This window comes from Onychomys torridus, chromosome 3 (genome assembly GCF_903995425.1).
Source record: "Onychomys torridus chromosome 3, mOncTor1.1, whole genome shotgun sequence".
Lineage (NCBI taxonomy): Eukaryota > Metazoa > Chordata > Mammalia > Rodentia > Cricetidae > Onychomys > Onychomys torridus.
In genome coordinates this window covers 115,801,979-115,814,747 of record NC_050445.1, presented here as the reverse complement: position 1 = coordinate 115,814,747, position 12,769 = coordinate 115,801,979, and the positions used below count along the sequence as shown (strand labels likewise).

General features: G+C 46.4%; 1 protein-coding gene across 1 annotated transcript in view; it reads left to right on the top strand.

Moving 5' to 3' along the window:
• The window catches only part of Dysf (dysferlin), a 189,173-nt gene that overhangs the window by 1,120 nt on the left and 175,284 nt on the right, over positions 1–12,769 (top strand). The gene's annotated exons all lie outside the window — the stretch shown is intronic.

Genomic DNA, 12,769 nt, shown 5'->3' with positions numbered 1-12,769 from the left:
AGTTTGAATAATGCCTGCTGTATAAATAGAGGAGTCAAGGATGTTTAATAATTCTTTTCAAATTGCTTTAGTCATGCCGTGGTGGTGTGAATGAAAATGGCCCCCACAGGGCCAGATTTTTGAATGCTCGCTTCCTCAGTTGGTGGAACTGTTGGGGCAAGATTAGGAGAGGTGACCTTGTTGAGCAGGTGTGGGTAGGCTTGCTCTTTGAAATGCTCACACCATTCCCAGTTAGCTCTCTCTGCCTCCTGCCCATAGATCAAGATGAGTTCTCCGCTATTGCTCCAGCACCATGCCTGCCTGCTCCCCACTGTGATTGCCTCGGACTTACCCACTGAAACTGTAAGCCCCAAATAAACTCTTACGTAAATTGCCTTGGTCATGGTGCTTTGTCACAGCAGTAGCAAAGGAAGACACACCTTGTTTGAGGCAGCTAGCTGAGTGTCTCTTAGATCCAGTTTTAGCTCCTCCATCACATCAGTTCATGTTACATTGAGCATCTGCACAGAGTCAAACTGTACTTCTTTAAAAATAGACCACAGGGGCCAGCAAAATGGCTCTTAGGGCAAAGGTGCTTTTCACCAAGCCTGATGACCTGTGAGTCCATATGGTAGAGGCAAAGAACTGACTCCTGCAAGCTGTCCTCTGATCTCCACACATGTGCCATATGGCACATATGTACACACACACACACACACACACACACACACACACACACACACACACACAATGTTAAATCATTTAAAAGAAGTAAAAGTAAAAATAATGTGAGCTCCCTCTTCATTGTCAATGTTTCTTGCCTCTCTTCTCAATGTGTGGTTTATACCACTTGGGGCCTTTCTGTATTTGTCACTTTTCTTGTCACTGTGACCACATGCCTGAAAAGAAGCAACTCAAGGGGGGAGACACGTGGTGATACACTGTCTACCCTAATAAACTTGCCTGAGGATCAGAGGACAGAACCAGCCACTAGATTAGACATAGAGGCCAGGCAGTGGCGGCACACACCTTTAATCCTATCACCCGGGATCTCTGTGAGTTCAAGGCCACAGTGGACTACACAAGATTGATCCAGTATAGGAGAGAAACAGACTAGGCAGTGATGGCACACACCTTTAAGCCCAGCACTTGAGATCTGATGCCTTTGCTTGGGAAGCATACACGCCTTTAATCCTAGGAAGTAATATGGCAGGGCAGAGAAAAGTCTATAAGGCATGAGGAAACAGAAACTCACTCTCTTTAGGCTGAGGATTTCATAGAGGGAAGAACTAGTGGCTGGCTGTTCTGCTTCTCTGATCTTTCAGCTTTCACCCTGATATCTGGTATCTGGTTCTAGGGTTTTTATTATTATTATTATTATTATTATTATTATTATTATTATTATTAAAAGACCATCGAGATTCAAACAACAGAGACATCTGATTTTGGCTTATGGTTCAGGAAAACAGCCCATCATGACAGGGAAGGCATGATGGTCAGTGGATCCATGGTGTGGAATTTGTGGCAGAATTTGTGTTACATATGGGTTGATCAGAAAAAAGAGAAATTGCTGGAAGAAGAGCCAGGTTATCACCCCCTTGCCTGCCTTCTAGTGACTCTCTTAGTCTAGCTAGGTCCCATCTCCTAAAGGTTCCACAACCTCCCAAAATAGTGCTACCATCTTGGGACCAAATGTGCGAACACATAAGCCTCTGGAGGGACATTTTATACATGGGCCATATCTTCCATAAAACTTGAATGTGGTGAATGCCTGCTACATGGGAAGAAGACGTTTATAACTATTGGTTAATGAGTGGGGGGAATGAATTCATCAATCAATGAATCAGTTACTTTAGCCAATTCTAAGTTGTTTTGTTTAGCAACTTAGGATGATCAAATTCTGAAGTAATGGACTTAATTTCTTTGCCTATTCCAAAGAACTTCCCTCTTGCTGAGCACTGGTGGCACACTCCTTTAATCTCAGCACTTGGGAAGGAGAGGCAGGCAGATCTCTATAAGTTTGAGATCAGACTGGTCTATAGAGTGAGTTCCAGGACAGCCAAGGTTACACAGAGAAACCCTGTCTCAAAAAGCCAAAACAAAAACAAAAATAAAAACAGAACAAAAAAAAAACCCCCAAACAAACCAAAAACCAAAAAGAGAGAGAGAGAGAGAGAGAGAGAGAGAGAGAACAAAACAAAACAAACAAAAAACCTTTGCTCTCTTTCCCTCTACTTTATTCTACTGCACTTGTGTGTTTTTACAGTCTTAATCTGATTCCTCATTATCTTTCACTTGGCACTCTGCTACAGTTCCTGATTGTTCATGTCTTGTGCACATCCTTCTTCAAAAGTTAGTTGACATGCTTTTGAGAAGTAAATGGGATCCTGACACTTGGCAACATCCCACAAGCCCTGCAGATCTCTTGCCTTGCCCACTCCTGCAGCCCTTCATTTATAACCTGTAGCATGAATCTTAACAGATCTTATTAATAAAATCAAACCTGAGGCCAGTTATTGGGGTGAATGCTGGAAGATCAGAGAAGCAGAACAAGCCATAGCCACCTCACCTCGCCAGTTCCTCAGCTGATCCTGTTTCCTCTGACTGGAAGCCTCTGAGTCCTTATCTAAATGAATCTCAGCTGAACTGCTTCTTGAAAGCCTGAATGCTTAACCAGCCAAATGCTTCTAGTTTCTGGTCTTCATGCCTTATATGCCTTTCTGCTTTCTGTCATCACTCCCTGGGATTAAAGGCTCACTGTCTGGGATTGAAGGTGTGAGTCACCATGCTTGGCTGTATCCTTAAACACACAGAGATCCAGGTAGATCTCTGCCTCTGGAATGCTAGGATTAAAGGTGTGTGTGACCACTGCCTATCCTCTATGTTTAATATTGTGGCTGTTCTGTTCTCTGACCCCAGATAAGCTTAATAGCATGCACAATATTTCAGGGAACACAATACCACCACCAAACCCATTACTTTGTTCTCTCTCCCATCCCTTCCATGCCTTAATGAAGAACTTCTCTTCTTCCTGAAGAGCTCTCTTCCTCTGTTCTCACTGCAGTCTTGTACTGCAGATTTCTATTTACCTTTCAGATCCTGTCTGTAAGCATTCACTATGCAGAGACTTCCCAGGGTTCCCTGTGTCCACTTTCACTCTCCTCCATCTTATGTCTTTAACTGCACTTGCTGGTTTGGACTGGTATGTGACTGACTTAATCATCCAAGAAAAGTCAGATTTCTTCACTGAAGTAGAAGCTCCTTGAGGCCAGAGGCTATATAGATTTGCTACGTCTGTGACAATGACTAGCAGTGACTTGGTGGCTTAAATGATAGAAATTTGTGACCCATTGTGCTAGAGACTTGAAGTCCAAGATGAAGTGTTGAGGGGCAATGTGGTTTCTAAAGCTGCTGCTCTCTGGCTTGCAGTCTCGTCTTCACGTGGCTCCCCCCACCCATACACACGTCTCTAGTTTATCTTTGTGCCCAAGTTTACTTTCAGAAGGTCATCATTCGGGTGCTGGAGAGATGGCTCAGTGGTTAAAAGCACTTTCTACTCTTCCAGAGGACTGGAGTTTGGCTCCCAGGACCCACATCAGGGACACACAGTCAGGGATATCCAGCTTCAGGAAATCTGATATCCTCTTATGGCCTCCTTGGGCACCTAAATACATGTGCATATCACACACACACACAATTACACAATTTTAAGATTAAAAGCAAATCTTAAAAAAAAAGACACTAGTCAGACCAGATTAGAGATTACAGCAGTGGACTCATTTTGACTCAACCACTTTACTAAAGAGCCTATCTCCAAACTGTCATGTTTAAAGGTATGGGGGTTAGTGGGCTGGAGATGTAGCTCATTGGGTAAAGTGCTAGTCTAGCATATGCAGAACCCCGAGTTTGGTTTCCAGTGTCACATCAAACTGGGCATAATAACCCACATCTGTAACCCCAGCATTTGGGAAGTAAAGGTAGGAAGATTGGTTACATGACCAATTTGAGGCCACCTAGAAATACATGAGACCCTGTCTCAAAAACAAAGTACTAAGGGTTAAGTTTTCAAGATATAAATTCTTGAGGAGGAATGCAGTTGGACCCATATCAGGGACTATATCACTTCTGCTCATATCCCCATCATCCAGCATCACACCCCTTATATAAATGATTGCATTCAAAACCCTCACTTTGCTCTTCCCCACCATCATGCACTGTGTTCCAGGCAAAGAAAACCAGAAGGCACACATTATAGCAGAAGGACCCTCTGTGGCCACAAGAAGTATTTGCTGTCACAATCAAGTCACAATTGCTTTCTTAGGACTTCTATATGGGGCCAAAGCAGCCATCTATAACTTGCTGGCTTTTTTGCCACCCTTATGGGCTGCTGGGGGCGGTCCTTCTGGCATCTGATGGCTCACCAAACTGGGCCTCTTCAGAAGATAAGGCATGAGTTGGTGGGAGGATAAATCTGCTCAGGTCTGGGAATGCAGTTTAGCAATGAGTACTAGAAGCACTAAAGAAGAAGAAGAAGAAGAAGAAGAAGAAGAAGAAGAAGAAGAAGAAGAAGAAGAAGAAGGAAAAGAAAAGAAAAGAAAAGAAAAAAGGAAAGAAAGAAAGAATCTTGTAACCTTATAATCTCACAGCTAGTAACTCAATCTGAGAACAGACCTGGCAGAGGAAAGCTCATGATAGTCATATCCTAATGCTAAATTCTTTCTTTTTTCTTCTTTCCTCTTTTCTTTTTCTTCTTTCCTCCCTCCCTCCCTCCCTCCCTCCTTCCCTCCTTTCCTTCTCTCATTTTTTTCTTTTTTTGAGATAGGGTCTCACTCTGTAGCCCTGGCTGGTCTGGGAGTCATAAAGGTCTACCTGCCTTTGCTTCCCAGGTGCTGGGATTAAGGGTAGGAAATCCTCGGAGAGAGAGAAGGGATGGGGAAGTTTAGCTGTCATCATTACCAATCTTTAGGACTTTCTCTTCCTCACTCTCAACAGAATGGCACCTGCTCGGGTATCATGTAGGCTTCATTAGGCTGGGGTCCCCTAATGCCCAGCAGCCTGCTCCTCTCCAGACCAGGGACTTTCTGCATCAAGCTTTGGCAGGGCTGTGTTCGAGCTTTTCCTTCAGGATGTGAAGGCTGGTCCTGTCTGCTTGCCCAGGACCAGACCAGGGCTGAGGTCTTCATAGTTTGTCTTCCAGCTCTGAGACTCGAGGATCAGGAGTGGACCACTTTCACTGTTCACCCTAAAGGTCCTCTTTTCCCTGTGTCCCTGGACCAGAAGATCAAAGCATCAGTCAGTCCCTGGCCATCCAGTGGACATCCCCTTTCAGTATCACCAGTCATTAAGTGTGAACATGTGCTCCCAGACATGTGCACATCTGGGATGCCCACAAAGAAGAGTTGCTCTCAGAAGGCAGGCTTGAGACAAGCATGGCACATACAGATGTGTTGGGAGCACCCAGTGCTGAGTGTAGAATTCGGTGCATCTTTGGACAGAGACCCAGGATGGGCATCCTGGAAAGCAGCCTGCACCAAAAGAAGGAACTGAAGAACTTAGAGAACCTTCCATATGTGCCCCACCCCCAGGCTTTGACTTTGTTCCCCAGCTTCTCATAGAAGCCTTTGGAAATGAACTGTATCAATGTGTTTCCAGCAGACAGGACAAGGACATCTTCTCACATGGTTGGGATAGAGACTTTTGTGTTGCCTCCCTGTATCCTCAGCTCTGAGCAGACCAGCCAATGGCCTGCTTTAGGTGCCTGGCTGAGGGCTTGGACTCCATGTGGTTTGCTTCTAGAACAGTGTTTCTCAACTTGTGGGTCTTGACTCCTTGGGGTCGAATAACCTTTCCACAGAGGTTGCATATTAGATATTTACATTAGGATTCATAACAGTAGCAAAATTACAGTTATGAAGTAGCAATGAAATAATTTTATGGTTGGGAGTCACCAAAACATGAGGAACTGTATTAAATGGTCACAACAGTGGGGGAAGTTGAGAACCACTGTTCTAGAGGGTACCACTGGTGCTATGTCTCCTCCTCCTCCACTTTTGGTCCCAGGCTGAGGGAAGTGAGGATACTATTGGGAAAGACCAGCCATGCCTTGGGTGTTCGCTGGTCTCCTCACTCACTGTCTGGAAGTCTGAACAGCTTTGTAAAGGCACACCTCAGTACGGTGCGTCTTTGCAGGGCACAGTGTACCGTCTAGAGCTGACCTCCTCTCAGGAGCTGTGTCTCCTTTGATGTGTCGTCCCCCTCCCCCCCCCCCAGACAGCCCTGATTTCCTCCCAGCTTCCCCGGCCTCCTCCTCTGCAAAAGTTCAGCGCGTTCTCTTCCTCCTGTTCACCTCACCCCCAGGGCAGACTCAGGAGCTCTAGTAGGGAAAAGGCTAGGGATCATAATGAATGAGAGTGCTTTCCAGCCCACAGGAGGAAGCTCAGCTAATGTAGCTTCAGGCCCATTTCATTTAGCCCCTGGGGGCCTGTCTGGAGTTTTCCCTCTACCTCACTGGGAGGAGGTCATCCATAGTCTCCTCTTTGCAGCTGCCTGGCTCCTCTGGATTTATCCCCCTTTCCTGGAGCCCAGAGCTCACTGTAGAGAAAGGAAGTGTGTTATCTGTGCTCTGAACCTGAGAAGCAGGCTGGCTGGAACTCACAACCCAGATGTCATCCTCAGGCAGTAGAGAACGGTTTTCCCCTCCCCCAAGCCCTGGCCACCTTCCACCTCCTGCATCAGCCAGACTCTTAACCCATGTCTAAATTTGGCTGTTTGCAGTACTTAAGCTTGCTCACCCTTCTATTCCTCAGGGCTAGGTTGGTGAATGATTACAGAGCAGGCTCTGGCCAGAGGCAGACAGATGCAAAATGCCCTTCTGGGAAGCCTGTCCTCCCTAGCTGACCTGGACCTGCCTTTCCAGTGACGTGGTCCCAACATCTCATAGATCCTCTGCGGGTCAGCAGATTCATGTTATACTCGGTCAGCTCTATAGGGTCGCAGGGAGAGAGTATTATCTCCTTCACTGATGAGGATTTGGCCCAGAAGATTCAGGGGCTTTGCCAAGGTTGTACACTTGTCAGAGCATCCCCTCATAGAGGCTCATGAATAAGAACGGACTCTGGAATGCATGCCACGTGCCACCCACACCAACCAGGCTGAGCGCCCAGTGTAGAGTTGAGTCTAGAAAAGGGAACACAGGGCTGTGAGGAGCACAGTACAGGACAAATGGCCCGAAGGTAGAGGGGCCTGACTGCTTCACTTCTATTTCTTCCTCCTCTTCATTGTTTTTGAGTCATAGTTTCTCTGTGTAGCCCTGGCTGTCCCAGAACTGGCTCCATAGACCAGGCTGGTCCTGAACTCAGAGATAGATACGCCTGCCTTTGCCTCCTGAGTGTTGTGATTAAAGCCATGCACCACCACCACCACCCAGTTCTGACTTAATATGCCTTTATCACAAGGAAGAGATGTGAACACTGGCTAAACATAAGCAATACATCATTTTTAGAAAGTGTTTCTGTAAAACCCCACAAAGACCCTACGGACAAGATCCAGACTTATTATACCTGACATGATTTTTAATAGAATGTGTAACACAGACTACATCCTGGTCCAATGGCAAGCACAGGTAGTAGCAATTCTCATCACCCCACTTCATCAAAAAGGAAACTGAGGCACAAAGAGCCTGATGTTTGCTCCAGTAGTGACTGGAACTGGACTTTCAAGCCCAGGCAGTCTGGATCTAGGGTCATCTCTACACCTCCTTCACTCATCTGCTGTCTTCTTCCAGCTCTAGGTCTGACTAGGAGACAGAAGGAGGAGACTGAATTCAGGCTCTGGTGCCCATCTGCATGTTGACCTGTACCCACATAACCCCGACCCCCTGCCACATCACACATGTAGTTCTTACTCCCCTAGATCCGGAGGTCCTCAGTTCTGTGTGGCCTCGAGGGCACATTCTCTGCTTAGCAGGCTTCTGTCTTGACTCAGCTTCCCTGTGTCTGACGGGCCAGTCAGATACCATTTAGTGCAGTTTCCAGGTGTCCCAGCCCTTGTGCTAGGCCCACTCAGAGTCCTCATATACCTGTGGGGGTACCTGCTTAGGACACGATACCCTGAGTTCAGGGTGTTGGGTCATATGTTTCTAAGGTGACAACTTTTTGTGAGTATAGCAGGTACTGTGGGGGAGGGGCAGTGGTATCATTGTGGGCCTTTCTATGAAATAAAATTTGAAAAGGGGACTAAGAAGAGCAGGCAGCTGGCAGCCTTGGTTACCACCCAGTGTCATAAAACTATTGAGGGACAGAGGGAGGGAGGGAGGGAGGGAGGGAAGAAGGAAGAGTCAGGGAGAGGCTAAGAGTACCAGTTTTGTACCTAAACTGTTTAGGGTTTTGAACCTTGAATTTTGCATCTAGTTCTGCCACTTTTCACTGTGTGTCCTTGGACAAGTCGTTCAACTACTCTGTGTGTCTCTCAGTTTCCTCCACTGTGAAATGTTGTAGACCAGATGACACACTTTCAACCGTGCCTGGGCCTCAACACGTGTTAACTCTAGGACTGGTGTTATAACTTGGTTGATAGAATGTTTGCCTGGTAGGAAGAGAGCCTTGGGTTAATCCCCAACTCTGCATATGGTGACGTATGTGTGTAATCCAAGCACTTGAGAGATGGAGGCCGGAGGATCAGAAGCTCAAAGTCATCCTCAGCTACATAGAGTTCTAGGCTGGCCTGGGCTGCATAAGACTCTGTCTCAATAAACAAACAAAAACTAATATATGTTAACTATAATTATTATATGTCATTATGTATTTTTTGTAATTACGTATTTTTGTAATTACTATTCTAATTAACATGTACATTTATCAAGACATTATTGCACAGATATAAGAAAGCTTTCAGTATTTTATTTTATTTTTTTAGCCCAGTCAGTTCTATCATCAGCTTTATTTGTCCATCCACTGGCCTCCCAAACATACACAACCAACTGCATGGCTCGAATCTGTTTGTCCATCCGCAGGGACCCTGGTGTCTCCTTTGTCTGCCACTCCTTCATCTTCCCTTCTGATCTGAGGTACTGTCTGCTTGCCCAGTGGTGGGCCATGGCCTCATAATGTTGCTCTGCCTCTCTGGATACATATTTCTATAGAGACCTCCCTGGAGCCCTCAACCCTCTTCAGTCCTTCCCTCTCCCATTCTCTCTCTTTTTTACTGCATGCTTGCTGACTTCTGTCCACCTTTGTCTCTTAGAGGAAGCACTAGCTGGTGGGAAGGGTACTTATCTCTGTCACTCACATGTTTCCCTTGTAGCATACTGTGCTGGAGACAACACCTTTGCAAAGTGCCATCCTCATGTTTTTACAGATGCTCAATCAGACTCTGCAAATTCTGGGTCATCCCATGAGGTAAAGATGGCTGGCCAGGAGCCTGCATCATTGCCACCATGGCAGGCTCTTCCTGGAGGTCACATAATAATATTTGTAGTTGGACTACATGAGTGTTTACATCCTTGGCAACATGAAGGTAGTGTCTGGATTGGGGCATCAGAGAGAGGTGAGTGTAGCAGAGAGAACACACAGGAGCATCCATACTTCTGGAAGATGTAGGGACTGGCAAATGTGTCCTGAAGGAATCCTGAAAATTCATGCAGTGCACCCTCTAAAGAGTGATGTCACTGAGCCAGAAGTCAGGGCCTGGGCCTCAAGGTGCTTGGTGTTTAGATCTTGGGGAAACAAAGCTCTAGACAGTATGTGAATGTTGTCAAAGAAAGGTTCACTCTTCACCCATGGCCAGGTAGTAGGGCCACCGAAAGATTACAGAGAACAGGACTACAAACTCCCCTGTGTCTTGGGAGCCTGGCCACTGATGTGTCCTAGACTGGCCTATACGAAAAATACAAGAGCTCACGGGTAAGTGGGGGCCAGTGCACCTCTCTCCCTGACCTCTATACAGGTGTTAGATTTGTATTAAATGGGGCTCCTTTTCTAGATTCTCTGATTTTTCAAAGGAAGCTCAAAGAGGAGATCGGTATGGAAAATCTTCCAACGCTTAACTTGTGCACAATTTTGCTATGGAACATCATATTGTTCCAAGATAACACATCTGTAGCCTGGGCCTGAGGGGACACCAGTGTATTGTATAATGCACAGTGTTTATGTTTACTCCTGTAAATTATAGGACTGTATCCTCTCCCTTAGACTTATCCATCAGCACCCATGAGTGGTGACATCACTAAAGCCAACGAGGACTTTTCAATTTCCTTTTTTCTTACCTCTATCAGTCTGGAAACATGAAATCACAAAACTGGACTTGTTTTATAAACCGCTTCACAATTGATTCCATTCCCACAGCACTTCCAGCTGGCCCTCTTATGGGTAAACAGGTTGCTCCCTCTGTAGCTGCAGATGCATGCATACCCAGGATTATGAGGTACCCTAATGCTTCCACGATAAACAATGGCAATCATTGCCATATACGTATCCTAGTTCCAAAGCTCCTGGTACATCAGTTGCCCAAGATCCTTCTGCCTGTTGCTCTGTTCTCTCCAGGGAATGTCTTTGACAATATGGCCTGTGATAGCACAGCATCATAATTCACATTCCAGCCAGAAGTGAAAGGTACCGGGGAAGCATACCTTTTCTCCTTAAAGACACATCAGACAGTTACATATGTACTTCCTACTTCATTTATCTCATACTCACATCTAGCTGTAAGGGAGATTAGAAAATAAAGGTTTCAATTTGGATGCTCTACTACACCTGGCCTTTTTTTTTTTTTTTTTTTTTTACCATGGGTTCTGGGATGAAACTCTATCTTCACATTTTCATGGCAACCACTTTTCTGCCTAAGCTACCTCCCTATCCCTGTTACAGTGTTTATCACTGAGACAAATCCCCTTGACAGGAGGTCCCATTAAGTTTCTAGGCCCCAGTGTGAAGTCTACAAGGGAACAGCTGTCTGTTTTGTGAAAGTTCTGAGCAGGAAGACCAGGAAGTTGGAGGTTCAGATGGGAAGAGGCCTCAGGATGTGTTTAGAGTCTGGGACACCAGTTGTTGCTTTTCTGTTTTATGGAAATGGTATGTGGAGTCCCTCATTATTGGACACAGGCCAATGGTTTGCTCAAGTCCCTTGAAATATTCCTCTAAAAATATTAGTTACATTCCTTGCAGATTTCCTGTGCTGACTATGGTGAACTGGAGTGGGGACATGGGTAGAGAAATGGTGTGATAGTGTGTGTGTGTGTGTGTGTGTGTGTGTGTGTGTGTGTGTGTGTGTGTGTGTTTGCGCGCGCATACGGGTTGGGGCAAAGCTAGGTATCTTTAAAAAATGCTCACAATATCTGAAATTGCCCCTAGGGGGCATTGCCGTCCTCTCTGAAAAGTGCTGCCTGCCTCAGGAGGTGGAGCCCATTCTGGGAACCCTGTGCAATGTCCACTGCTTCAAGTCCAGGCCAGCCCTGACCTCCACACTGGGAACACCAGGGCACTGAGCCAGCCCTGCTCTCTGACAATGAACAAGCAACTTTGCAGCTAGGCCTCCCTTACAGTTGCCATGAACATAATGCCTCTGCTGCAGCAGTTACTTACCAGAGTGACCCAGCCTCGAGGGAGGCCAGGGACTGCTTGCCTGGATACTTGAACTGAGACCCCCATGGGTGGATGAAGGTGGTACTGCAGAGGGAGCAGGAAAGCAGCTGCCAGCAGACTTCCAAGCCGGAGGGGGACTTGGTATGTTCGAGAAACTGAGAACTCTCTAGAATTGGAGTTCTAGGGTCGAGGGCCAGAGTGGCCTTAACCTCTGGCATGGGAAAGGAATGTAGGCTTTATTCCAAGAGAAGAGGAGGTCCTTGAGGGATCTCCATCAGGGCAGTGACCCAACTATGTTTGAAGATCTTATGGCTGCAGTGTGGGTAATGGGCCATATGTGGCTGGAGTGACCATGACATGGCCAATTAGGAGATGTCATCAGTCAGCAGGCAGAAGCAGATGTGGACACCTGGGCGATACCAACATTATGAGTATTCAGAAGGGTGATCTAAGTTGCAATTAACTGACATTCTTGGCTCAAGTAGACTTAAATGACAGTTCCAAGTGACCAGTCACTCATCTGAAAGGTAGAGACAGGATGAGTTCTGGATAAGTATGTGCACCTCACACTCCTATAGCATCACTCTGAACCAGGCAGTTTCAGTGCTCTCTCTGATCTGCTGTCCAGGGTACCTGGCACATTTGGGTCTCATTGGCAATTTGCTCTATGCTGTCTTACTTACAGGAAGCAGGAGTGGGAGTTCAACTCTGCCATTGGCAGGAGATACAGCAGTGTCCAGCGTGGAGCCAAAGGTGGGCATCTCATCACCTAGGTTCTGCTAGGAGAGAGGTAGGAGCCAAGGGAGAGTAGAGTCAAGGAGAGGAAGAGAGGGTCCAAGCAGCTAGAGAAGATTCTGGAAAGTGGACAGCTTCCGACTCTCCTTACCCTTCCCTTTATCATGCCCCATTCCAATGGGACTCACTGGCCCTTTAGAGGCCTTCCTCTTCTTGAGAGCATGTCCCTCTGTGCCTAGAGATGTGGCTGCTGCCATCTGCTGCCTACATTCCCTGATGTGGAGCATACAGGGTGGAAGGATGTGGCTGATTCCCAATAAGCTAGAGGTGACCAATGAGAAGTGTGGGGTGGAGTGTCCTCTTAGTGAACTGTTTAGAAGACATTTATAGAGAGCCTGCCATGTGCAAAACCCGGTTCCAGGTGCTAGGAAGGCTACCATGACTAACAAAACTCCTCCAACTCCTTAGTGTCAGGGTGT